The 27,339-nt window shown below is 52.0% G+C and overlaps 1 protein-coding gene and 2 long non-coding RNA genes across 4 annotated transcripts in view; 2 read left to right on the forward strand and 1 right to left on the reverse strand.

Annotated features, from left to right (window-relative positions):
* LRFN2 (leucine rich repeat and fibronectin type III domain containing 2) overlaps nt 1-27,339 on the reverse strand; it is a 183,756-nt gene that overhangs the window by 122,194 nt on the left and 34,223 nt on the right. The gene's annotated exons all lie outside the window — the stretch shown is intronic.
* LOC123608338 lies at nt 960-4,487 on the forward strand. The gene is made up of 3 exons (XR_006717197.1): nt 960-1,314; nt 2,285-2,426; nt 3,956-4,487. It is a non-coding gene; the product is annotated as an uncharacterized LOC123608338 (long non-coding RNA).
* LOC123608339 lies at nt 17,095-27,273 on the forward strand. 2 transcript variants are annotated; one of them, XR_006717199.1, is made up of 3 exons: nt 17,095-17,702; nt 22,539-22,689; nt 25,787-27,273. It is a non-coding gene; the product is annotated as an uncharacterized LOC123608339 (long non-coding RNA). The 2 variants fall into 2 exon arrangements; XR_006717198.1 differs by having other exon boundaries at nt 22,560-22,689.

Raw genomic sequence — 27,339 nt, forward strand, 5'->3', positions numbered from 1 at the left:
TCTCAATCTACTTGTTATGTAAATGTTAATATAAAACTGACAGAAAAATGCATCTGCACAACTTTATGAGCGGAGGGAACTGAGATTTACGAACGCTCACTGGCTTTTCCGGTGACTCCTTCCTCTTTCCACTTTTCCCTTATGCCAGTTGACCCATCTCACCTCCTCCAGGAAGCCCACCTGCTCTCCCAGGCTTCCTACACTGTCAGACCTCCACCCAGAAGCCCTTGCTGTTACCTCCTGCACAGTCTTGGTTTTCTCTGGCCCTGGCCCTTTGCCCCCGAGACTGCCCCCTACACTGCATTGTCTCCACCCTTCCTGCCCGCCATCTGTCTCCTCTCCATCTCTGTGTGTTGAAATTTACCCCTCCAAGGACCAGCTAAAAGTCACCATCTTAAACCCACAAGGATACCGAGCATGTAGGCACAGGGCTCCTGCTGGGAAGAGGGAGGGATGGGGGCCCCAGGCCTCAAGATGCTCCTGGTTAAACAACAGCACTGTTTCCATCACTGGAAGCCAGGCGCTGTTCTGAGCACTGCGTGTAGAACCATCTCTGCATGGAGGATGCCCATGGTGCAGAGGAGGGAAACCGGCCTTCTTCAGAGAGGTCATCTACACGCAGGTGCAACGTGATGGAAAGGGGGCTTGAACCCAGGCAGTGTGGTCCAGGGTTAGTCTCAAAACCACAGTATGGCCGCCTTTTCCCAGGGAGCAGAAAGGGTCATTCCAAGCCATGGAAGCCAAATTAAAACCCTTTTATAGTACTCAAAGGGGCCACAAAACAAAACTTGGCAAAGACAGAATACAACAGCCTTCTCTAGCCTGTTCTCCCAGGAAGGCAGCTTGAGTGGATCTCATAACCAACTTGTCTTTAGCACACTTGTTCCTCACACTGGCTAGGGCTCTCTGCCCTGCTTCTGAGCCCCCAGGGTCCCCCCATCACAGTGTTTACTTTCCCCCATCTGACCTCTCCTGTCCATTATGAGGTCAAGGCCAGCTCTTCCCGTGTCATCAACAGCCCCCGGAGCACCCAGCACTCTGAAGACGTGTTGAATGACTGGACCAGAAGACCCCTACCCACTCAAGCTCCTGCCACTCCTCTTCTTCCTGCACACGACCGCGTCCTCAACCCCAGGCTTCAGGAACCACTCAGCCCATGCTTTACAGATGAAACCAATAAAATGTGATAGATGGGGACAAGAAAGGGACTAACACCCGCCAATGTTTATCCTGCACTAGGGGGTTGGCACATTGATACCCGGGACGTGAAAGCAATGTTCCCAGCATCACATACCCAGAAGAGGGTACAGCCAGGTTCAAATCTAGGTCTGTCCAGCACCAGGTCCATCTGTAGACAGGATCAGTCAAGGCCTAGGCTGGGTGACCTGAAAAGGGCTGAGAAGGACATCCCCTGCCCCCATCTTCCCTAGCCATCATCCTCACTGCCTTATATCCCACCATTAAAGATCTGGGACTCCTCTCCCACAGGAATGATCTCTGAGAGCCCACACAGCCCCGAAGCAGGGATCAAAGGCAAGAACGCAGTCCAAGTGGTCTGCAGGTTGGCCCAGGTCCCTGTTCTGTCAACACCAGCATTGGGCTTTGTGTTGTTGGCAAGGAGGGGCTGCAGGAAGGGGAGGTGAGCACAGTTCTGATGAAGGCCATATATCTCCATCAAGAGGAAAAAAACCCAAACTTTCATTCAATGTTTTGTCTTCGATGCTCTGTTCCGCTGAGGGCGTAAACTTGGATTTGTCAGCAGAAACTCAGGGAGACAAGGCTGTGACACCAGGGGTGGCTAAGGAAAGGGCCCCTGAGTGCAGGACCAGTTATAGCTGGTCTGCAGCACTTTTAGGGATTCCTTTGGAAAATGGGTATTTCACTCGTCCTTAAAAGTAAAATGAAAGTTGACCTCCTCTGTACCGGACAGCAGTTCTCTAGAAGTTGCCTGAAGGAAAGGTCTAGAAGTACAATCAAGCTAAGGCTTACTTTTCCAGCCTCTTGTCCACCAACGCAATATTCCAGAATAGCCCAAGGTATGAATATGGGAGAAAAATGAAAAGAAAGACGCCAACAGCCATTGATGTTTATTCTAAACCAGAGGGATGCAAATTTCATTTTATTTGATTGGCCCCATCATCTATGAGGTGATATACTGTTATGCACAGGGAGATAAAGAGGCTCAGAGAGGTTAAGAAATTTATCTAAAGCCACACAGCTAGCAAATAGCAAAGTCAGAATTTGAAATCAGATCTTTCTAACCATAAAACTGGACTCTTTCCAGGACCCGAAGCCTCCAGTTACGGAAGGAAAAGGTCTGAGCCACTACAGATGATGTACCAACCTGAAATAAGAACAGGAAGCTCGATTTCCAGATGATTTAGAAAGAGAACTAATATACACCTGGCTGCAGACACAGTGAATATGTAAGTGATTAAAGAGAAATGTACCATATTGTACTTGAGAAGAGTTTGAAGATCTCATGCTATAAATTATTCTACCCATTAATGAGTGCTTAATGATGCTATTTTTAAAATAATTAAAACAAAAACACCTTAGGGCATTTGAAACTACATAGTTAGAGTCTAGATTTTGGGCCAGGTCCAGTTTGTAGTTTGGGTCATATAAAGGAGATCGAGGAGCCTTCGGCCCACCAGGCATAATGATAATCGTAACTATAATAGCTACCATATGCGGTTAATAACTGCAAGTGTGTTAAACACATGAGCTCATAATCCTATGGAGTGACTGTTATTTCCATCCATGGAGGAGCAAAATGGAGTCTCAGAGAGGTGCCTGCCCAGCCCAAGGTCACACAGCTGGTTAGGACGAAAGCTGGGATGGAAATCCCGTCATCTCTCGTGCCAGATCTCAAGTAACCCCCACATCATATCCTAGCTTTTTAAAGAAATTTTCAAAAAAGAGTCATCTTAAAGGACACCTTTAATTTCCTATTGCCAACCCTTGAGCTCGAATGTGACAAAGATCCCCGGTGGCATCTCCAGCCCCATCTGGCCAAGGTGGAGCCGCCCAGTGGCACCAGGCAGAGCAGGCGAATGCAGGGAGGCATAGAAGCACAGGGACCCCTGACGTGCTGTGGTCATGGGAACCAGCAGGCAGGCGCACCTTTCCCAGCCCTTCAAGGCAGACGTGAGGAGGAAGCTGGACTAGATGACTCTATACTTTTTTTTTAATGTTTATTTAGCTTTGAGAGAGAGAGGGAGAGAGAGAGGGAACACACGCACGTGTGCTCGGGGGAGGGAGAAGGAAGGGAGGGGGGCAGGGAGGCAGAGGAGGGAGGAGGAGGGGGGCAGAGGGGCAGAGGAAGGGAGGGACAGGTGGACAGAAGTAGGGTGCAGAGGATCCGAGGCAGGCTGTGTGCTGACAGCAGAGAGCCCGATGCGGTGCTGGAACCTTCGAACTGTGATATCATGACCTGAGCCGAAGTTGGACACTCAGCTGACTGAGCCACCCAGGCGCCCCTGGGCTGGTTGGCTCTGGTGCTCAGATCCCGGGAGACCAGTCTTCTGTCTACCTTGCTTTGTCTGGGAACTCCTCTGGGGGGAAGGAGATGCCTCCCATCTGTCCTGCTGCTGCTATACTGGGGGGCCAGTGTGGAACCCCACCAAAGAGGCACAGCTCCCTCCAGAGGCTGAGGGCCCTGGGCTCACAGTCTTCCAAGGGGCAGGCAGGGTCTTCTGAGCTGTCCGATCCTCTCTGCAGGAATTCTCCCCTGTGGATCCTCCAGGAAGCCTCCTAAAATGGTTATCCAACCAGTTGCACCCCTACCTCCATTCCCACCGCCTCCAGGACATATTCTGGGCTTAGTTCATTTGCGTGTCTGGGGAAGGCACTGCATGGATGGCTCTTGCTCCTCCAGTAAGCAGGGGCTCCCCGTGGGCATACACCTGCTAATTTGTCTTGATTTTCCCTCTCCCCTTTTTCTTTTTTCCAGACCTCAGGGATGTTCTCAGGATGGAAAATAAAAGATGCTGAGGTCACTGCCCTTTCTATCTGTTTTAGAAAAAGAAAAAAAGTGTGAACGTAATGATGAAATTATTTGCAGTGCTCTGAAGGGTGGATGGCAGAGCAGAGCAACTCTGAAGGCACTGAAAAGAGGTGGGAAGTCAGTTGGCACTTCAAAGGACCCCAGGACCTTTGCACAACCCTGGGCAGAAGAGAATGGAAAGTTCCAATTGTGACAGAAACAGAAATTCCCACATCAGTGTGAGGTGGGGGCTCAGGGTCAGATTTATGGCAGTGGAAATAAAATAAAGCATGATATTTATTGCCCCCCTACATTTGTGCGCCCAGCTATCCACATTTTTTTTTTTTCCCGGAGTTGGTCAATGTGGGCTTAAGGGAAATGTAACTCATTTTAATATTTGCTTAAACCAAATGGAATATAGAAAGGAAATAAATCTGCTGCCAAGCCATCAAGTTGTACATTTTAAACCCAAAATAAAGGGCCTGATGGATTTACATTATGCATAGTTTCTGCCCCTGCTCTCTGTGTTCACCTTGCTAATGATACTTCATGAAAGGTGGTGGAGAGTTTGAGCTGTCTGGGCTCCACTCCCAGCTCTGCCACTGACTAGCTGAGTGACTCTGGGTCAGGTAGTGAACCTCTCTCTGCTTCAATATCCCCAGCCATAAAATGGGAGTAATAATTGGATGCACCCCACGGGGGAGATGTGACAATTTGATCAGGTCACCTATGTGCACGCGTGGCCCGGTGCCTGGCACGCAGTGAGTTTCAATACAGGGTAGCTATTATTATTACTCTAATTCGAAGTATTCTTATTATTTTTATGAACTTCCTAATTTCATGCCACAGATACCCCGAAGAGAAGCATAGATTTTCATTTGCTTACAAATCTTCCCTTATTTCCCTGGTTAGAAGTTACATATGGTCCCTATGGGTGAATGTGACAGGCCACATACTTGCTGTAACATGAGCAACTGGCAGGCCCAGGGGTAGTCGATACAGAAGGAACTCAAGCAGAGATGGTCTCTCTCTATGGGGTGCCAGCTGCCTGCTCCACCCGGACCCTGGACTCCGGGCCACCTGAACATAAACCCCCCGCCCGGGCAGGGAAGCGTCCCCTTTCTTTACCTGCCCCTGTGGCTTACACAGACAGGTGGAGTCTAACAGGGATGAATGTGAAGTTCTACGTTTGGGGTGCAACAATAAAGTGCACGGGAACAGGACAGGGGAGCCCTGGCTCAGGAGCAGTTCTGGAAATGAAAAAGGGCCCCCGTTAACGTGGGGGCTGAGGGCAGGCAGTGAGGTTTGGAACAGCGGATGGGGACTGGACAGTAATGTGGTATGAGAAGAAAGTCCTAGAAGAAGGTGGTGGAGATGATGGTCACAATGAGGATGCTTGGCCTCTCTGCAACATGTGACCTTGACATTGACCATGCTCTCCAGGAAACCTCCTCTGAGGTTTTATCCTCTCCTTCTGACCACCCCTCTGCTCGCCCCTGAACCCTGGTGCCCCCCAGGACCCAACCCTCTACCGGCTGTTCTATTACTGTCTGTACTCCGCCTGGGGGACCTGCTCACCCGGCCCTGGCCCCAGTGCACACTCCCGGTACCCCATTCACATCTGCTCCTGACTGCCCGCACCACCCCAAACCCAGCCGGACCCCCACCAAATTCCCTTCCGCTTCCTCCCCTGCTTTTACCTCTGAGTTCCCAGCATAGGTTACTGTCATCACTGTTTGCAAGGTTGCCCCAAACCTCACTCCTTTTGGGGAGGTGGGCAGAGAGGGGAATGTTTGTTAAAATACAAGACACATAGAGGAAAGTCCACATATGGCAAGCTCAACAAATTTGCCCAAATAAACACATACAGGGAACCGGCACTCAGATCCAGACACAGAACCACCCGCACCCGCACTAGAGGCCCCTCTTGCCCCTGCCCAGTCCCTCCCACAAGGGTAGCTACTATGTGGACCTCTGATCTGGCATCTGTTTCTGTTGTGTAATTTACACAAATGGAAGCCCGCAGTCTGTATTCTCTCCTGTCTGGCTTTTTTCCTATGTCAGGAGGCTGCATCCATGAGAGTCTCACGCAGGGTGCGATGCAACTTCAGACTGTCCCTGCTTTGCCGTCCAGTATCCTGCCCGCTGCTGGCGAGCATTTGGGTGCTTTCCACTTGGGGCCATATTGTGAAGACCGGGGGCTGCCAGAGAACATCCAAGAACACATCTTTCGGGCGCGTTTCTGCGGTGTGTGCAGCGAGGCAGGAGCTCCCAGGGCCCAGGTGTGGGCAGAGAGACGGCTGCAGTCAATTCTGCCGGTGGATTTCTGGGGGTCTATCCCAGCAAATCCTTCCTCCAGCCGCACAGAACTGCAGTCGCCCTTGGAGCTGCGTTTGGCTCCTCCCTCCTCCCTGCTCTCCAAGGAGCATTTACGGTTGTCTTATCTGTGCCTTAGTTTTTTGTTTGTTTGTTCATGAGACTGCTTCCCAGGCACTTCTGGTCCTGCTGGTTCTACCCGTGCAGTTGGATTTTAATCCCTCCCCTCCTCTCCAGCCCCACTGTCTGTGCCTTAACACCTGCCCTCCTCGTGTCCTGTCGGGGCCATCACCTATCATAAGCTTCCTTAGGAGCCTGTCCCAGCCACCCTCCCCCACTGGATCCTCCACGGCTCAGTAGGATCCTTCACACACACCCATCAGGGCCACTTTCTGCTCCAGAACCCATAGTCTCCACTCCCCAACCCCCGCCCCAGGGGCCTAAAGCCAAGTGACCAAGCCCAAGTCTGGGAACACATTGAGGACAGGGACATGTCTCTCTGAACAGCACCCGAGAGGCTCCTGCCACATATCTGTGCTTATACACCTGGGACGATCCAGTTTGCATTCTGGCCCCACCTACCTTTCCGATCGCAGCCCCTGAAGCCCCCTCAGAAGCCCACGCCAGTGGATAGCTGCCCACGGTGCATCCAAGTTGTTGCTCAAGTGTTAGTGTCCATCAGGCATTTGGGAAGTGCCTTCCCCTGTGCCTGAAATTCTTTCCCCACTATGCGACAGTTTTAGGTAGGGGGTCATCCAGTCCTACTTGGGGTCAACAGATCCCAAAGGTGGTGGGATTGGACCCCCGGTTCACGGCAGCTCACCATGTTCACTCAAGAGTGGAATAAGACTGCCTCGTATTCACTCCCAAGCGGCTACGAGGGAGGGACTGGGCCACTGCCAGGCGCAATCATCCTAATATGACTGATTTAGAGTCTGTGCCCGGATCCTGCAGGACAGAAGCTGACACACACCCCCTCAAGACATCCAAGTGGCCACAGGTACATAAAGATGCCTGCCTGCCACCAAAGGGCCAGTTTGGGCTTTTTTCCAAGAGCCCAAGAGGATCCTCCCTCTGTTCAGACAGTCTCATAGGCCCTTGGAGACCCGAGTGGTTTCCAAGGGCCAGGAAAGCTGGCCTTCAGCTTTGCCACCAAGCCTTCAGCTCTGTGGAGCCATCAGGCTTATATTCTTATGTTATAGTAAGTATCCAGTGGTCAGAGTTCCTCATGGAAACCATGAACTTCAATGCTATCTTTTGACATTTGGTTGCCTTTTATTATGTTATAGGCCTGCCACACAGGCTTTATCTCTTAATGTAAGAACCCTAGGAGATATAAACCGTCATTCTCATTTCATAGATGAACCACAGGCACAGAGAGGTTCAGTTACGCGCCCAAAGGCACACAGCTAGGAAGTGGCACAGCGAGAGCTGGAATCCACGTTGTTTGATGCAAAACCTATCCTACTGCCACTGCCTCCGCCCACTCTGCCTACGGAAATCCAGCACCTCCTCCAAGATGCCTCATTATTCCCTACAAAGCAGTTCCGGATTTCCCAGTCAGAATTAATTAATCTCTCCTCCGTGCACTTCATCTGAACTTTTATTATAGTAATTATAGCAGCCTGACTTTTATTATGATCGTTATTTACACGTCTGCCTCTCCAACGGGGCCGGGAGCTCATTAAGGGCGGAACCCTGTCAATTTTGTACCTTGAGCCCCAGGCAGGTGGGTGTTGAGCACAACACAGGTATAGTAATAGCAAGACAACAATGAAGGCCTCCTGTCTTTAGGCTTAATCCAGTCCTTGGCTTAATTCACCTGGACTGCAGGTCAAGTACCACAAGATGACAGGCTGCCTAAGGTTGTAAAAATGCAACAGAACGTGTAAAAGTCTTCAGTGGCAGAGACTTGAACTCCCTCAGGCTGAGGACATTCCTCGGCCTAGAGACCATTCACTAGGTTCACCCAGTGGGTCTCCACCTGCTTTTGTTCAGTCTCAATCTCTCAGTCTCTCCCAATCCTCCCCTCCTTCTCCTTCTCGCCTTTTCTCCATCGCCTTGTCCTTTCTTTCTCGTTCCCTTAACTGGACAAAATACAAAATCCAGAACCAAAATACATTTTCTATTACTTGTTGTACCAACTGAATTTTTTTTATCTGTTCCCTGCTCTAAAAAGTATGTGAGTGGGATGTTTTCTACTTTACTGCTCTCTTGCTTGAAACACACACACACACACACACACACACACACACACATGCACTCAGGGAGAGAGATCAGATTTCCTTTTCCTTAAAGGACTCTCAGATAATCTTTTCTGTCACTTACTATTGATAGAAAAAAATCCCTGGGCTCCCACCCCTCACCCCCACTGAAGCCAGGCACAGCTCCCTGGCCTCTGGCTGGCCAGCCAGCCCACACCAAAGGCCCAGGAGCAGATCACAGAACATCCCTTCGTGGGACAAAAAATAAAGGCAGACACAGCCTTTAGATGCGGGGACCTGACATCCTGACAGAGCAGGCTTGGCGAACAAACAGTGCATCTGCAAAAAAAAAAAAAAAAAAATGGGTTGCAAAAATCACGAGGATGAAAGGGGGTATCGGAAGCCGGGTGTGGTGCTCAGAGTGGCCTGGATTGAGGAAGGAGAGAAGAAAGGGGAGAGAAGCAAAGGTAGATGCAGGAGTGGCAAGGCAGAATTATACTAATATTACTACATTAATGCGATGAATACCCACATTCACTGGGCACTTAGAATTTGACAGGCGCAGCTTTATGTATGGACTAGCTCATTGAATTCTCCTGTCATAAGTATTCTTTACAGCTATTATCCCCATGTTCCAGATGAGAAAATGGAGGCACAGAGGGACCAAGGAGCCCCCCCGCCCCCCATGGTAACAGAGCTGGTAAATGGTGGGCCAGGCATTCTGAACTGCACAGCCTGTGCTCAGACCACTTTCCAAAACTTCAAGAGGACTGGGAACCCTGGAGCCCAGTCTTAGCTCTGTTACCTGGTCCCTAGGGCCCCTGGGTAAGTCACGTGAAATGGGCAGGCTCTGAAGCCAACTATGTAACTTCCCCATGCCTCGGTTTCCCCTCCTGGAAAGCGAGCTTCATAATTACAGATACTTCATAAAGATTTTGTGAGAATTTACTGACAGGGTACATGTAAAGAGCTTAGGACAGTGCCTGGGCTGAGTAAGGGCCTAGTACACATTGAGAATTGCTATTGCTATTGTCTGGACTCCCCTCTGTGGTCACTGTCTTTGGGCCCCTGGACACAGGCTATGGTCCACCTTGCTGGGTCAGTGTGAGGAGGGGAAAAGGAAGGGACAATTCTACTCTCAGGCAAGAACAAGATAGATGCTACCCACTGAGTACTTACCAAGAGGCTGCCCTGTACGTGTCTTCTAAAAATCCCTGGGCTAGAGGTACCATCATCCCATTTCACAGATGGGGTATGGGATACCTGAGGCTTGGGGCGATGAAGCAACTTGCCCAAGGCCCACTATGGAAAACGGCCAGGCTGGGATTTGAACCAAGGTCTGTCTGACTCCAAAGCCCAGGTTTGTTTTTCTTTCTTTCTTTTTCTTTCTTTCTTTCTTTCTTTCTTTCTTTCTTTCTCTCTTTTATGTTTATTTATTTTGAGAGAGACACACACACACAGAGCATGAGCAGGGGAGGGGTAGAGAGAGAGGGATACACAGAATCCGAAGCAGACTCCAGGCTCTGAGCTGCCAGCACAGAGCCCGACGTGGGGCTTGAACTCACGAACCGCGAGATCATGACCTGAGCCCAAGTTGGACGTTCAACCAACTGAGATACCCGGGTGCCCCATCCCAGGTTTCTAGTTACCACTCTGGTCCCTTGGGGAGCCACAGGCCAGGTCTTGGGGCTCAGAGTCTCCCCAGAAAGCAAGATGGGGCCGAAGAAAAGGAGGCTCGGTGCTGCTGCCTTGTTCTGAGGTCATAAACAAACCTCTCGATGTCTCTGAGTCTCAGCCACCTTGCCTGCCTGTCAAATGAGATGATGGAAGCAAATGCCCTTTGGGACGCATTCAAAGCATTTACAACCAGGCTGCATGATTAGTGTCATTATCATTATCATGACTATTATGACTGTCCACCCAGAGTAATAGGCGGGCAGCTGTGTCCTGACTGTTCAGGAACCGCTTAGGGCAGCCTGAAAGCCAGGCTGTGACCTGGACCCAAAGTTCCAAAGAGGAGACAGGGACAGGGCCCCGACCATCCCTGCCACTGCCCTGGAGCCCCGGGAGAACAGGAGCCGCCTGAGGTCAGGAAACATGCCACTGCAGCCCAGGAGATTTGGGCTCTGATGGGCATGGCTCCATTACCCACTTGGACCTGCCCTCCCCCCATCTGGTCACCCCCTTAGCGTGTGTCAGGAGTGTGAGTGTGGTGCCGTCTGCCTGCTCTCCCGCAGACCCACTCTGAACACTGTTACTCAGCCCAGCTAGAGGTGCAGACCAGGAGGGGGCGGGGAGGGGAGGTTGCTGATTAGGCATCAGAACTCTGATTATACCCTGCTCATCACTGGACGCGATGTTGCCAGGGAGTGCAGAGAACCCACGTCTGTCGAAGCTTCGTGCACAATGCAGAAGAAAAATAATTCGATTAGGGAAAGAGGACAAGAAAGACAAGGAGAAGGAGGGTGACCTGGTTTTGCAGCTGGCTCAGCGATGTAGAAACAGACGGGTCTGGCCCGAGTAGGGATGGTAGAAATACACTGTGGAGGCCCAGGATGGAGGGGTCAGGTGAGGAGATGGAAATAAAGGAGTCTGAGGTCAGGAGCCAGCTGCATGTGACCAGTCATGGGAGGCTTCTCTTCAAGCAAGGCAAAGCAGGCAAGAGACCTGGGAAGGCTCACAGGGAGGAGGGGAGGAGCCCAGGCAAGAGTCTAGAGAGTCAGGTCCTTCAAGAACTGCCATTCTGAGGGAAGAGACGCAGCCCTGCCCTCAAGAGCCTCAGTCTGAGGGGGAGACACAGCCCTGGTGTCAGGGAGCCCCAGTCTGAGGGAAGAGACACAGCCCTGCCCTCGGGAGCCTCAGTCTGAGGGGGAGACACAGCCTTGGTGTCAGGGAGCCCCAGTCTGAGGGGAGATGCAGCCTTGCCCTCGGGAGCCTCAGTCTGAGGGGGGAGACGCAGCCCTGCCCTCGGGAGCCTCAGTCTGAGGGGGGAGATACAGCCCTGGTGTCAGGGAGCCCCAGTCTGAGGAGGGAGAAATAACCTCTACCTTCATGGAGCCTGTGGTCAGAGAGAAGATTCAGAGTCACTGCCTTCCTCTAAGAGAAACCCAGGAAACCTCCTCTAAGTAACCCAGTTACACACAGGTTAACTGTCCCCCAAGGTCCAAGCATGACCTTCTGTGTGTCCAGAACTAAACAGAATGAGGACCTGGGAGCAGATGGATTTTTCCCCAGCTCCAGTGAGTTACGTAAATGAAAGGACAGGCCAAGAGTGAGGAGACTGAGGGCTGGGTCCACAGTGGCAACATGGAAGAACAGGGAGGATGGGGAGAGGCATGGTGTTGGCTGGGAAGCCCCAGGGATATAGGTAAACGCTGGGGAAACTCAAGACCTGTCCCGGGGGGCAGGAGGGTTGGCCTGGCGGAGTTCTGTCTAGATTGCCCTTCCCACCGCAGAGCCAGGAGGCATCCCAGGAGAAATCCCACCAGACAGAGAGCAGCTCGGAGGCCAGGGACCCAGACTGGGTGGAGTCTCTGAGCCTGTGAATCTCACCTCATCCCCAGGCAAAGGGGATAATGGCACAACGACTACTGTTAGTGTCAAGGCATCATTTGTTGAGTACTTATCACGCACCAGGCCCTGGTTCACGGCATTACATGTCCAAACTCAAACCTTACGACACTAGGAGGGAGGTATTATCATTATTCCCATTTCCCAGATGAGGAACCCGAGGCACAGAGTTTAAAACAGGCTACGATGATGAAGCCAGTACATAGCAGGGTTAGGCTCTCTGGACCCACGAGATCTGACATGGCGGTTTTTCAATCTCCGTTTAATGGCTTCCAAGGTTTCGGAGCTCACTACCGTAAAAGACTGCTATTGCTAGAGAACCTTCTAGCATAATCTGAAGCACGCAGGAGAGGCAGATCACCCTAGATATACGAGGTTCGTGAGGTAGTAACCAGAACACTGAGAACAGTGTCTGGCACATAGTAGGTCTTTAGGAATATCTATGGAATGAATCCAGTAGGATCCAGTAGAATCATTCCCTGGCCACACATCCCCTCACTCGTGGGCCACAGCCAGAGCACAGCCACAGACTCCACGCATATGTCACAACCAAATGTGGTTTGAAAGAGCCTCAGGAGTGGAAACCCGAACAAGGAAAGTCCCAACTCCCAAGGAGCAAGTGCCATGGGCACTGAGGGAGCTGCCAGTGGAGCTGAGAACCTCCTCCTCCAGGAAGCATCTCTGACCACTCCAGCCCCAATTAGACTCCCAGTGTCTTCACCTCTCCCTTGCTCCTGAGCCATACATGGTGGGGTTGCTTTCTGTCTCTGGGGGTAGTCTGCCTCTCCATTTGACCACAAGCTCCACTGGGGGGCAGAGACCTGGCACCATGCTGCTGTCCAGACCCCAAAGCCTTGGCCCAGAATTGGGAACAAGGGAGAGTTCCTCAGTGTTGAAGATGGATGGACATCCAAAGTCGTGGGGCGGAGGCCAGGGCACCCTACCCACCCCAACTCCTTCCACCCTCCAGCTGCAAATATGAGACCCTAAGACCTCCAAAGATTGATGGGGGCCTGCAGGCCCATGGAGCCCCTTCTATGCTCTATCATCTTCCTTGTGGCTCTAGTGCCACCCTGCTCAGGCTTAAGGGAAACGGATGGAAGAAACCCCAGGAACCGCCCCGCCCCCATACACCCTCTCTATTCCATGGCTTGGGTGCTAAGGGGGAGGGGCTGCCTCTTCCAGTTCTCTTCTTAGCTATTCTGAGAAAGTGAAACTGGAGAAACAATTCTTTGAGCCTGGGCATTCCATGCTCTGGGGAAGGACAGGAAGTGAAGGGCTACCATCCAGGGGCGAGGGGAGGAAAAGGGGTTGGTACTGGCAGCCATGATGGATGGGAAGCCCCTGGGAACAGGCTCCCCTACTCCCAGGCCTCCTTCCGCATGGCTCCCAGCCACCTACACCTTCCCTGGGACTCGGTCCAGAGGAGAGAGCGCCCCCACCCGGGCTCAGGGTTCCTACACCCAGTGTGAATGAGGCCAATTAAGTGGAACAGCTTTGGAAGAGAAGCCCTGGCATCCATAGCCCTCTTTCTCTCCTTTCCTGGCACAATGGTCGCTATATTCTCCCACTGCCTCCCCTCCTCACACCCCCACTCCCTACAACCCAGTCCTCTCCTCCCCCCATTACAGCTCCCGCTCCTCGCGCCCAACCACACCTGTCTCAGACCCACAGTCCTCCTTCTGACAACCCCCCCCCATACCGTGGTCCCCCATTCTCTGCCTCCCTTCTGTGCCAGGCCCAGGACTAGGCTAGCAGGAGGGTGCTCTGTAAGTCATACAAGCTTAGTATTCGATCCTGTCTTTTCTTGTTCAGTGTAAGTTTTTGCATTGATTTTTTCCTTTTAGAAATATTGCATTAAAAGATCATCTATCTCAATTACCTGTAGCATCCCCTTAAATTCTGCATCCAAGACAGCCACCCCATCCCACTCCTGCCCTGTGCACACTCCTTGCGGTTGGGAGTTCTCCCTCTCTAGGGACACTGGGCAGCTGACAGTTGCCACCCCCTACCAGCCCAAACTCCTCCTGTAGAGTGAACCTCCCCTCTCTCCTCTACCCTGCCTGCCCCAGGCCAGATTTCAGGGGACAGAGGCTGATGAATGGCTGTTAGCCACAGATATCTCAAGCCTTCCTAACCAGAACACCGAGACTGCCCTCTCTTTTTAGGGGTCACTGACCCCCATCCTGTCAACACTGCCCTAGAGGTACCATTTTCCTGACTTTAATCATCTTGATGTTTCTCCCCTGACAGCCACTGACGGGGATTCAGTGTGAGCCAATGCTAACTGTTTGGAGAACAGAGCAATAAGGACAAAGAGTTGTCGGTGGTGGGGAAAACAGCCACCCTCAGCAGCCTTGGGAAGCTCCCAGTTTCAGTTCATGCATGTATTCAGTAAATACCCCTCGAGCACCCACTACGTGCCGGTGTTGTTCTGGGAGCTGGGGAGACAGTGGTGAAAAAAGTAGAATCCTTGCCCTCGGGGTTCAGACAGGGAGGCATAGCCACATAGCACAGATCTCCTTTTCCCCCAGACCTCACCCCTTTGTTAGCTCAGGATTCGGGCCCATGGTGCTAGGGAGCCCAGGATAATTGCCTTTGTGTCTGGAGCACAGAATGAGTGGCGATCTAAACCTCTGTGTCGGATAGAGAGACTTCAGGTGAGTGCAGGAAGCCGGGGTCTCAGTCGGGGCACGGCCCATGCCTTGTTCAGCGTGGGTGCAGTGATTCCTGACTCAGTTTCCCCACTGTGACCAGGAGGGGATCATCCTCGCTCCTTCCCTCGCTTCTCCGTCACCTGTCTGGGATGCTGGGAGATACCAGGAAAGGGCAGATGCTGGGATGCTTGACACCTGGCAAGTCTCCCTCGATGTGAAAAGATCACCGGGGCCGAGGGCAGGGGTTATGTTCCTGGCACAGGCTGCAGACTGCGGAGTAGAGCAGTTGGGAGAAGAGATGCTGACCTTGACTTGGGTCTCAGTACCAGCTCTACCACTGCCTGGCTGCGTTAGCTTGAGTACTCTGTGCCTCAGTTTCCTCGTTGGGTATGCAGGGAAAATGCTACCCCACACCTAATAGTGTGACTATAAGTAAAACGGTCAGAACAGCCCTGGGCACTTAATAAGTGGATGATTGTGAGCTTGTCGGGTGACCCTGGGTGAGCCCATCCCTCCTCTAGGGATCCAGTGTCCTGTGTATAATGAGCAGGTTGGACGTCGGTTCCCTTTTGGATGCCAAGCTTTTACAAAGCTCTGGAGCCTCTTCCCTTTGCACCCCCAGCACCAGACCCTCAGGATCCACCTAATCCCTCCCATCAGCACAGAGGCCTGGACCATCTCCCTGCCCAGGTGCCTTGGCTGGGGAGGAGGAGGCCACTGGAGAGGTTTGAGACTATGTGGTTTTCTTTGTGGATCTGCCGTGATTGGCAGTGTGGGAAAAAGAGGATGTCGCCTCAAGGGGTTGCCAGCTGCCTCTGCTGTGGTATTATTGAGAGCAGAAAACATAATGGCATTTTCATTACGAAAAGGGAAATGCAGAGCGAGGCTGTGCCTTCTGCAGAGCATTATGCTTCTTTCCCTCCTAGTTTGGAGGGCAGCTCGCCCCGGCGGTGGAGGGAACAGGCTGTACTGGGGACACACATATACCACCGCCCCCAGGGGCCCCGGGAGTGCAGCAGTGGTCTGCAGAGCCCAGGGAGGTGAACTTCTCGGTGGTGGAACAGGGCATTGCAAATTAAAGTCCTTCCACGGCTCCTTCTTTGGGCCCAAAGGGGCCTGTTTGAGGTGGCAGGAGGCCATTGGGGTCAGGAGGGAATGCGCTTTCTCCTCAGGAAAGGCGAACGGGCGCTGGGAGCCCTGCGCCTACTCCCAGCCCCCGTCCCCAGTTCTGCAGCAGCAAGACTGTGTGCACACCCAGGGCCGGCACAGACACAGGGTGGGCTCTAACTCTGCCACCAATGTCCCACCTCTCCGGTATAACCATCAGATCCTGGCCTTCTTTCCTAGCCAGCCAGCAGCAGGCTCCAGGCTCCCTGCGGTGAGCACCCTCCTCAGGCCGGGATGATTCTGCCCAGCCTGAATGCTCCCAAGTAACGCCACTCGCTGCACAGACTGGCACCCCCAAATCCTCCCCCCGCCCCCGCCACCTCTGCTGAGAGACACCTCTCTGAGTATCCATGTGGGTGTGTGATACACCTGCCCATTCACTCATTTGCCTCCTGTTCCCCAAGAGAAATTATCTGTGCCAGGCCCTGCCCCCAAGGAGCTGAGCCCAGCAGAGTCTGTCCCCTGGGGGACAGCTGAGGACTCTTGTTCACCATATGCCCCAGTTCCACTGAGGTGTCAAGAAGTGATAGGGTATTCCCGGGACCCCAGATGGAATGTGGTGGGGTTGGGGGGAATAACAGGCAGACGCCGGGGAGCTGACTGGACGGGGGGAAACCCCGGGAGCCTCCTCTTACCCACCCAGAGGGTGAAGATGGTGGAGAGAAGGCTCAGGGTGTGGGGCAGGGCCCAGGGGGACACGGGGCTCACTGGCGAGGTCCCAGACACGCCAACTACAGGTGGAGGTGACAGGTCTCAGCGGCCACGCACGGGGATGGGCTCCCTTGCAGAGGATGCTGGGAAAGATCCCTCAGCTGTAACAGGGGCCTCAGTCAGGGCAGCCACAGACAACCCCCTGCCCGGGGCTGCGGCACCTGCCCCCATGGCAACGTGCCCATCACCTGGCTTCCACCCACCCCAGTCACTCAAACACAGGCACCCACCGGACCCCGCAGTGGCATGCGGCATCAGACAGGCACAGAAGCTCACCCCAGCCTGCACGTGGCACCCACAGAGGCACACTATCTATAGACACACAAACGGGCGGCTGAGACTGCCCCCCCCCGCCATACACGTACACACGAAACAGTGCCACAGGCAGGCACACACTGCCACGCCCAGTACGCGTCTCCACCCTTGTGGGTGTGGCTACACGCGCAGGGACTCCGTCACACAGACCCGCACTCATGCGGCCGCGAGTCCAGGCACTGGTCGTTCAAACACAAGCGCACATGGGCACGCGCGCTCCCCTTCCAGGCCGGCTGCCACGCGGCCCTGACGCTTGCGGCCAGCACGCTCATGCCCGTTCTGACATGTGAGGGCTGTGTAAGGCCCGCACTCCTTAGGGAGTTTCCGACGCCCCTGGTCGCCTTTCCAGGAGATGCAGGCTAGGAGTTTTCCAATTAGGGAACGGAACCCTGAGCGGTGCGGTGGCAGCAGGGGGTCATTAGGCACGGAGCCCAGGCAGTACTGGCGAGGAGGAGGAATGGACTGGGGGCGGCCCGGATGGGTGGGCCGCAGGCACTGCAGCGAAACACAGCAAGCCAGCAAGCTTTTTGTGGATGGCTCTGTGACATCCGCATAGTGCTGATCCCGGCCTTGGCCTCGGCCTGTGGCCCTGGGCAGCAATGGCTTCCTCGCTCCCCTGCCGGGAGAGTGACGAGCACCCAGGCCATGGCAGGAACCCTCCACCACACGCCCTTTGAGCCGGGATGGGTGGACAGAAGATGCTAAAGAGACCTGCTCACTCACTCTGCATTCGGTGCCGTCCCCACTCTGACCACACCTTGCCTCTTTCAACAGGTGAGGCTGCTCCTGGTACCTCCCAACCTCTTAGCTCCAGCCAGAATATCCTTCAGAGGGCCAGGTTCCCCCAGCTGCTCTCTCTGCCTGGGGGGAGAGTCCCCTAGGTCTCCGAGGACACAGCAGGTGCTGTGCTCCCCAGAGTCGGCATAGCCACATTTTCCCAGAGGGCATCTGATACCAAAGCACCCTCTAGATGAAGGTAGGATTGCAAAGCAAGTGAATTCTAGGGACCAGGGTGCTAATCCCCAGCCCTTGTTCTGCCACCTACATGACCCATCTGCAAAATGGGCAGCAAACCATTTCCAAATAAGTTCTTGGGTCTGATGACTTCTAGAATTCCTACCAGCTTTAAAAGCTGGCATATTCCGGATTAATTTTGAGGGGCAGATCTTCACGACATTATCAGGCACATTGAAAAGACCACACTTCTGTTCCCCCTCCAATGCATGGACCTCTCCCTGGCTTTTTCAGTCCCTGCCCATTGGCACAGAGTCCAGAGGGTCCGCCATCCCTCTCATTCTTGTTCCCCTGCTTACACGGATCCCATAAATCCTTTCTGGATGAAGCCTGGGGCACCTGCATATTATGCACACATATCTATGTGTGTGTACCTCTCTCATTGCCGCCAGAAACAATTAGCTAGGGTTTTGGCAGCTGAGTCATATTCTTGGCTCCCATTCAGCTTCTGGTCTGTGCACACCCAGGTGTCTTGCACATCTGTATCCTCCCCACCCCTATTTCTGACTACCCCCCCCCCATCCTAGCTCTGCTGTCCTCTTTCCTCCTCCCTCCACTCACCTAGAGAAACAAGCTGTGGGAAAACAAGACTGTGATTTTTCATCGTGTTTATAAATCTCTTAAGCTCTGCACGGGGCTTTTTTTTCAGCTCGAAGGCAGGCTGGAATGTTGCTGTTTTTGCAGAGAAAATCAAAGGAAAGGGATTATAATTATGGGTCAAGCCCTGAGTGGAAAGCAGCTGCATGCATTGGGGGCTTCCCTTGCTTTGGTATCTTTTGAATCAGCAAAGAGCCAGGCATCCAAGAGGCGTGCTGACAAGGGACTCGACCTGGGTGTTTTGCCTCTTCTGGTTCATTCCATCTTGTCCTCCTGAAATGCCAGGAATGTCGCCTATCCTTATCCTTGGTGTAGCAAATGCCTGCAGCCAGGTTGTCAATGCTCAGTTCATAAGCCACAGAGGGATCTGAGCCTGGCATGCTCACCTGGTCCCAGTCACACCCTGGGGAAGTACTCTGCTGGCCCCCAACAAGGACAACCCCCACCCGCCAGTCCCCACCCTGAATTGCTGGGCCATCCACGGACTCTTACATGAGGGTGTAACTAGCTAGTTCTGCCCTAAGCCTGGAGGTGCCTATCGAAGCAGACAAGCTGGGAGAAAGAAGAGAGAAAAGGGAGGGGGGAGGGTTGGGGAGAGAAACTAGAACAAGTCCTCGGTCAGAGCTCAAACCCTCCTTCCCTGCAAACACAGTGACCTGCCTGACCCATGGAAGTCTGCCTAGTGTCTCACGCGTCCTCACTAATGCCAGACCTCAAAGTCCCATCTGAGGCTGACGCCTTGAGACCTGTTCTTGTTTTATTACTTAGCACAAACTTCCGGAGTCAACTTCAGGCTGAAATGAAAGCCCCAGGCCTAGCGTCCCGGCGGCCGAGCATTTGAGGGTGGATTTGAGTAAACAGCCATGCATAATCCTGTGTTTCCCCAGAGGGCCACTCATTCTTGCCCCCAAAGGTCTTTGGGCCCAGAGCTCCTCCTCCCAAACCCCACATTCAGACCTCTGAGCGGAAGAGAGCTGTGAAGTCATCTGCTCCAGTGCCTTCCTGTGACAGCTGGAGAGGAAGAAAACTGGCCCAAGCTCACGCCTGCCCTCTGCCCTCCTCTTCAAAACACAAACCTGCAAGATTAACGGGATGGCTTGTCCCCCTGGTTCCAGCAGAACTGGGCATAAGCTGCATTTTCATGGCGCGGAGAAGGTGGTACTGGCCAGAGACAACAAGTCCCAGCTCCGTGCTGGCTCCAAGCCAGTTACCTCCTCTCTTTGGACCCCAAACCTCAGTCCTTATGAGGGGATAGAGCAAATGGGTGACAGAGCCTTTGCAGCCGTGAGGAGTGCTGATATGTTAACTGGACAAGAGCTGTCAATGGGCGGGGGATGGCGGGGGATCACGTTAGAAGCACAGGGTCCTGGATTCAAATCCTGCTCTCCCATTTACTAGCAGATGGTCTAGGGTACGTCACTTCTTATCTCTGGGCCAGAGTTTCTGTACAGTAAGCCAGGGGTAATAAGAGCACGTACCTCGTGGCATAGTTGTGGGATCAAATGAACTATTTCATGCAAAGTGCTTAGCTCAGTGCCTAGCACGTAGTAAGGGCTTAATAAATAGTATCATTACCTTTTTCCTATTGGAAATTGACCAGATAGCAAGGAGTCTAGTCCTTTAATTCTGAGGAACTGAGCACTAGGGGGTGGGGTGGGCACCACAAAGGTGGGGTCCTCCGGCAGGGCAGGGCACTCAAGGCTATGGCCCCCGCAAGACTGCTCGCTCATGCGTAATGAAGAGTCCAGCAGCTGTAGCCACACTGCACACGTGTCCTGGGCAAAAAAGGGGAGAGAACAGGCCACCTTCATTGAAAACAAATTGATTGATTTGTATTCGCCGATCTTCTGATCTTCCACACCTCGGCATGCTAAGTCGGCTACTGTCCATGGGCCACAGAGGCTGGAGGCCGGTGGGGACAGAAGGGAAAGGAGAGAAAGGGACCTACAGGAGGGGACCCCAGGAGGAGGAGGGGGAAGGTGGGAGAGGGGGAGAGAGAGGGTGAGGGGGAGAACGAGGTAAAAGAGGAGAAAGAAAAAGGGTGGACAGTGAGGAGCAGAGGACAGGCAGGGAGGAAGGGAGGCCCAGGACCTGGGTTCTGGAGTTGAAATGCAAACTCTGGCACAATCTGCAAGTTCAGCAAATATCCTTTGGCCTGTAAGTGAGAGCTATTTTGCTTTATTTTAGTTTTTAAGTTTATTTATTTTGAGAGACCAAGCACAAGTGGGGGAGGGGCGGAGAGAGAGGGAGAGAATCCCAAGCAGTCTCCCCTCTGTCAGCACAGAGCCCGATGTGGGGCTTGAACTCACAAACCGTGAGATCATGACCTGAGCTGAAATCAAGACTCAGACACCTAACTGACTGAGCCACCCAGGCGCCCCAAGAGCTATTTTAAAATGTAAGTCCCATGAGGGCAGGGGCTCTTTGTTACTTTATTGTTATTATTTACTTTTTCTTAAAGTTTATTTATTTTGAGAGAGAGAGAGAGAGAGAGCGAGAGAGAGAGAATCCCAAGCAGACTCCACACTGTCAGTTTGAAGTCTGATAAGGGACTCAATCTCATGGAACTGTGAGATCATGACCTGACCGAAATCGAGAGTTGACGCTTAACCCACTAAGCCACCCAAGCGCCCCTTTTCTTTCAGCTTTGTATCTTCTGGTCCTAGAATTGTGCCTGCCCAGGATGGCACGTGAAAATATTTCCGTGCAATCATCTAGCAAGAGGTAGCCCAGCGGCTTCTGCGTGTTCTATCCTGCACTTGGGGGCTGAGTCGGGGGCGGGGGGTGCCCCAGGGAATCTTAATGGCTGACTTTGAAGATCACTGCTTGGTTGCGGAAAGAGGGTTGGGAGAGGGGAGGCAGAGATGGCAACCTAACAGCCCACAGTCAGGAGGCAATGGGCGGTTGTGCTGACAGGCGGCACAAGAGGGCAGCACAGAGACAGGGTCTTGACCGCAGCTGAGGATGTGGCTCTCCTGTGTGTGCTTGGTCCTAAAGGTATGGTACGTTCCAGAGGGTTTGTGCCAAACTATGCATATCATAACTCATCCTTCCTGGGAAAGGTGGTGGAGCGATTAATCCCAATGACCTGCTGATACTGACCCCAAGCCTCCCTGCAGCCTCTTATGCCCCCTACCACTGACAGCCAGACCCAGATCCATTAAGGACACAGGTGAGTAGTCAGCCCAAGTCCATAAGCCACTTCCTGGCCAACACTAGTGGGGAGCTTAGGGGAGACCCTGCAGACATGCGCTCATTGGCCTGGCCAATTCTTGTGATACAGATTAGATGATAAGGTGGCACTCACCAGTTTTGGAGTCTGGATTCAAACCCCAGCTGATGTTATTGACTGTTTACTTTGTTCCAGGCACTGTTCTAAGCATTTTGCATTTTATGTTCACTACCCTATGTGGCAGGTACTACTGTTATCCCATTTTTCAAATGAGGAAACTGAGGCACAGGTGAAGCAACAGGGAGAGAGTCAAGAGTCAGTGGCAGCAGCAGGATTTGAGTTCAAGCGGTCAGCCTGCACATCCCCGGCTCTCGGCTTCTACACCACTTATTTATATATCTTTTTAAAAGGCAATCTCTATGCCCAACGTGGGGCTCGAACTCATGACCCCGAGGTCAAGAAATACAGGCTCTACGAACTGAGCCAGCCAGGTGCTCCCCCTCAACATCACTTATTTAACCTCTCTGAGCCTCAGTTTCCCCATTTCTCAAATGAGGCTCATAATAGTATCTTCTTCCTAGAGTTACTGAAGGTTTGAAATCACATATATAAAATACTTGGTAAAGTAGGTATTCACAGCAGCTACTATATTTTACTGACTTAAGAGTGTATTTCCAAAAAAAAAAAAAAAAAAAAGAGTGTATTTCCACTGTAAAAATGGCAATAAAGCAAATCTTGATTAATGTCCGTGAGTGGCCCCAAACCATGGGGACTCTCCTGCCTCATAATACTTTCTCTATTATATTATTTAGCTTATTCCATCTTAGTCACCTTTGTTTCCCCTCCAGATCCACCATCCAGCCTTTTCTACCCTGATCACCACCCAGGGGACTGATCCATGTGTCCCACACCAATGGCCACCATGCTGACTGTCTTCCGCTTCCCTTATTGGCAAGTCAACAGGGAAGACCAAAGGAGGTGAGAGGGAGGAGGGAGAGTGGGTTCAGGGTCCCAATCACTAACCCCGCTGCCTCCACCTGACATACACAGTTCCCTCCCTGTGAATTTGGTTGTGACCTTCAAGCAAAGATGACAGCTCCTTTTGGGCATGTTTCCTGGCACTGCTCACGTGGCCTCTGGGCTTCAGGAACCACCCCTTCCCTTCACCCTTTCAAGTTTAAGGATGGCAATAGCCTCCCACTGTTACTAGTCCCATGGTACTTCGTTATCCCTGGTTTCTCCATGTTACGTCCCTGGCTTTGCCAATAGTTCCTTTTTATTATTTTTAAATTGTTTTAAATGTTTATTTATTTTTTTGAGAGAGCAAGTGGGGGAGGGGCAAAGAGAAGGGGACAGAAGATCCAAAGCGGGCTCTGTGCTGATAGCAGCAAGCCTGATGTGGGGCTTGAACTCACAAACCGGGAGATCATGACCTGAGCCGAAGTCGGACACTCAACTGAGCCACCCAGGCGCCCCAGTAGTTCCTTTTTAAATAACCCACTCGAAGTGTGCCTTCTGTTCCCTGAAGGCATCCTGACCAATATGTAGCTTCAACTAAATGGAACGAGAGAGCATCACGCTCATTGACATCTGGGCAGACTGTGGGTCAAATGTCATTCTAATACTTTCCAGTCGTGTGACCTAGGTAAGAACTTCAGTTTTCCCATCTATTTTTACATGGGAGTAAAATGAGGGGTAGAAATAGAACCCCTATAGGTCATTTTGATCCAATGCATGTAGCACGATTCTATAAATGATAGCCATCAGCATTATTAGCATTATATTTATATCAGGAGCAGTCTGGCTATCTTCCCCAAAGCCTCTGATTTTGGTTAGGAGGAAGCTGTGTGGTTCTGGAAAGTTGATTTCACCCCACCTTGACCCCAACCCACACCTTCCCAATGGATACATTTAATTCCTGAGATCCCAGTGATTGGTTACAAGAGGAGCAGAAGACCCAAGCAGGTCTATTCAGACCGTGATTCAGAACTTGTTCCAAGACTGTTGGGAGAATGTGTTCTGCCTCCTTCTAGGTGGCCTGATCTATGGCCATGCAGCCTGCACCTGCCACAGCCATCTTGCTACTTCGAGGAAGGCCAGCCTAAAGGCAAAGCCCACTCAAAGACAGCAAGGAAATGAAGCCAGACTTCGGTGAATCCATGCCTGGAGTCCACACCACTTCCTTGTTACCCAAGCCAATAACATTCATTTTTAGAAATCAGATCAAATTGGATTTTTGTGTACTTGTAATCGATTGCATCCAATGGACTGAGACTTTGTACCTGAAGTGGAATGTTGAAATAACTGACCCTACAATGTCAGGCAGGGTGTACACATCAAGCCAAAGAGATAGACTGGCAAACAATAAAGTGTTGCTATCCAGGGAGGGCCACGGCAGACTGCGGCTTGCACAACACTGGGAGCACCGCTGACACTCAAGGCCATTAGAGAATTGTGTCTTGACATGTCAACTTTTTTTTAATGTTTATTTATTTTTGAGAGGGAGAGAGAGAGAGAGAGAGAGAGAATGTGAGCGGGCAAGGGGTAGAGAGAGAGGGAGACACAGAATCCGAAGCAGGCTCCAGGCTCTGAGCTGTCAGCACAGAGCCCGACACAGGGCTCGAACCCATAAACCGTGAGATCATGACCAGAGCCAAAGTCAGACGCTTAACTGACTGAGCCACCCAGGTGCCCCTACAAGTCAACTTTCTAGCAAATGGCAGTCAAGTGACTTGAGAAGGGGGAGACTTTTCCAAAGTGGCACAATGATGCCAACTGCACAGGCGTAGGTGACACCGGATATGACGAGGATGTGGTTTAACCTGTGCCTCATCTTGGATTGCAGCCCCTGGGCCTGATTCGGCCATGGCGGGGAAGACAAATTTAGGACATTGGACTCCACGGACTACTTCTGTGCCTTCAATACAATGCAATGTCCTACAATACAAAGACAACTTTTGGTTCCAGGTGGCCCACTGAGAACATAGGGGGAGAAAATATATACGGCTTTGCCAAGAGAGGCTGCCACCTTTGGTTTGTAATCCAAATTTCTTGAGATTACAGTAATCTGGAGCCTGCCAGGCGATAAAGTGATACTGTAGGGAGTGAGCAAAGGTAGGTAATAGGGAAGCCTAAGATTGGTATCAGGAGGAAGTCTGAACCCCCTGACCACACACAAACTCCCTTCTGGGCACGGGGCGATCCTGTTTGTTGTGAGGATGCAGCTGAGGTGTAGCCAGGGAGCCTGGGTGGCTCAGTCAGTTAAGCAACCGACTTGGGCTCAGGTCATGATCTCGCAGGTAGTGGGTTCGAGCCCCGTGTCCGGCTCCATGCTGACAGCTCAGAGCCTGGAGCCTGCTTCAGATTCCGTGTCTCCCTCTCTCTGCCCCTCCCCCACTGGTGCTCTGTCTTTCTCTCTTTCTGTCTCTGTCTCTCTCTCTCAAAAAAAAAAAAAAATGAACAGTAAAAACCAATTAAACAAAAAAGGCCGATGGGAGGTGTCTCCCTATGCAGAAGAGAAGGCCCCTGGGAGGCACAGGGAGGCACAGGGGGGAGGCAGAAGCTGTGACTCTAAGGGCCAGGAAATGAGCAGAGCAAGGAGGTTACTAAAGAGACAATTCTCAAACTTAAGACTGACTCAGCAATATCTCTTGGCTGCTGTTATTGGCACACGGTATTGACTGGGAAGTAAATAGACTGGAAATCTAAGGTCTTCAGAGAGAGTTACATTGTCAAGTCTGGCCGGTAATGGCCCTTGATTGCTCAAACCTTGAGGCAATGCCCAAATTCCCAGCCTCCTCTGACAGGAGGCCCCTGCTAAAGCAATACAGAAGAGAGGGGCTCGCAGTGCCTACCTCGTAGGGGTCCAGAGAGGACAACGGACAAGGGAAGCCTCCCACCCCACCCTGGCTAACCGAGGAAGGCACACACTGTCCGAAGTACATGCTCTAGACCACAGACCAGTGACCACAACGTGGCCTTCCAATTTTACTCATTTTCCAAATGGAGGGGGTATGGTTTTGTTTTGTGATTTTTTTTTTTTCATTTTTGCAATTCTCATATTCTCTCTCCACAGGTGCCAGTTAGGTGTGTTGAGGTGTAGGTAGCTTCTCATTTGACAAATCAGAGGCTGAAACATCAGGACTCTCATCTGGATAGGATGAAGCAGCCCTGGGAGATGCTGGGTTGGGGGGCTGCAACCTGCAGCGGGGTGAAGCCTCACATTGCCTCACTCTGTGTGTGAACTGAGCACACTGGATGTATGCAGGTGTTGTTGAAAGTACACACGGAATACAAGAGCAGGTGCTGCAGTCAAAGAGGCGGACATCAGCATTGCCTCCCAGGGTCCATGATGAAAACCCCCAGTTTCCATGTAGGACCTCCCGTGGGGCTGGGAAGCTGACTCAAACTCCGACTCCAGGTGGGAGCCTGTGTGTGACACAAGGCAGGTTAGTGATGGTTCAGGACCCAAGTCACAATGACTAGTTCTCAAGGAGCGTGTGATCCAAGTGAAACCACTAAAAGTGACTCTTGGGGACAAAGCACTCAGGAAGAGGTAATTACAGAGGCCAACTGCGTACCACGGACTGTTCTAGACAATTGTAATGAACAGCAGAGACATGGTCCTCGCCCTCCAAAAACCCACATTCTTCAAGAAAACACAGTATGCAGATGTGAGGCCAGGAAGGAAGTCAGCGGAAGAGGACAAGGCCGGCACACCAGGAGCTCAGGACACCAAGAGCCAATGAAAAATGGAGCCTGGGGCCTGTTCAAGCTGTTCCTGTAGTCCACCTTACTCCCCAACTTTCCAAATACATGAACCGACACACGTCCTCTATCATTTTACCTAGTTGGAGTTGCGTTTTCCATTATTTGTATTTAAAAGATACACTGTGTGTGAATCTCTGGAGCTTAATCCACTTCTTTGGATCCCATCATGGCATCTAACCCCCCGGCAAGAGCACACACCGTGATTGGTAACATGTGTTGAATGAATGAACAAATGTAGACAACCATCAAACATGTGAGCAGATGTGGCTGCTGAGGACGGATTCCGGCACAGAGCTAGAGAGGCCACGATGCTACGACTGTGCATGAGTTGTGAGGCTAGCCATGTAGGGTGACCAGGGAATTAACAGTGCATTCTCAATAAGAACAGCAGAATGTTTTATAAAAGTGGTTGCTCCCATCAGCTCTGACATGCCTGGGACAGATTCAATTAACAGAAAAGATCAGAGGTGGAAGGAGGAGAAGGATTCTAGTCCATGAAGTCCAAGTCCCTCACTTGACTGATGGGGAACCTGAAGCCAAAAGACAAGGCTTCCACATCCACTCAGATGGGCAAGAGGGACATGCTGTTCCCATGCTGTTCCCACACCGGCTGGCGGGGGAGGGGGCAGATTTTTGTTCCATCCTTGAGTACAATGCTTCTCAAAGTGTGGTCTCTGGACTTGCAGCTCAGAGTCACCTGGGAGCCCATTAGAAATGCAAATTCTCTGGGCATCTGGGTGGCTTGGTTAAGCATCAAACTCTTTGTTTAGGCTGAGGTCATGATCTCCAGGTTTTGTGAGTTCCAACCCCTGAGTCAGCTCAGTTTGGGATTCTCTGGCTCCCTCTCTCTCTGCCCCT

The sequence above is a fragment of the Leopardus geoffroyi genome, chromosome B2 (assembly GCF_018350155.1).
Source record: "Leopardus geoffroyi isolate Oge1 chromosome B2, O.geoffroyi_Oge1_pat1.0, whole genome shotgun sequence".
Taxonomy (NCBI): Eukaryota; Metazoa; Chordata; class Mammalia; order Carnivora; family Felidae; genus Leopardus; species Leopardus geoffroyi.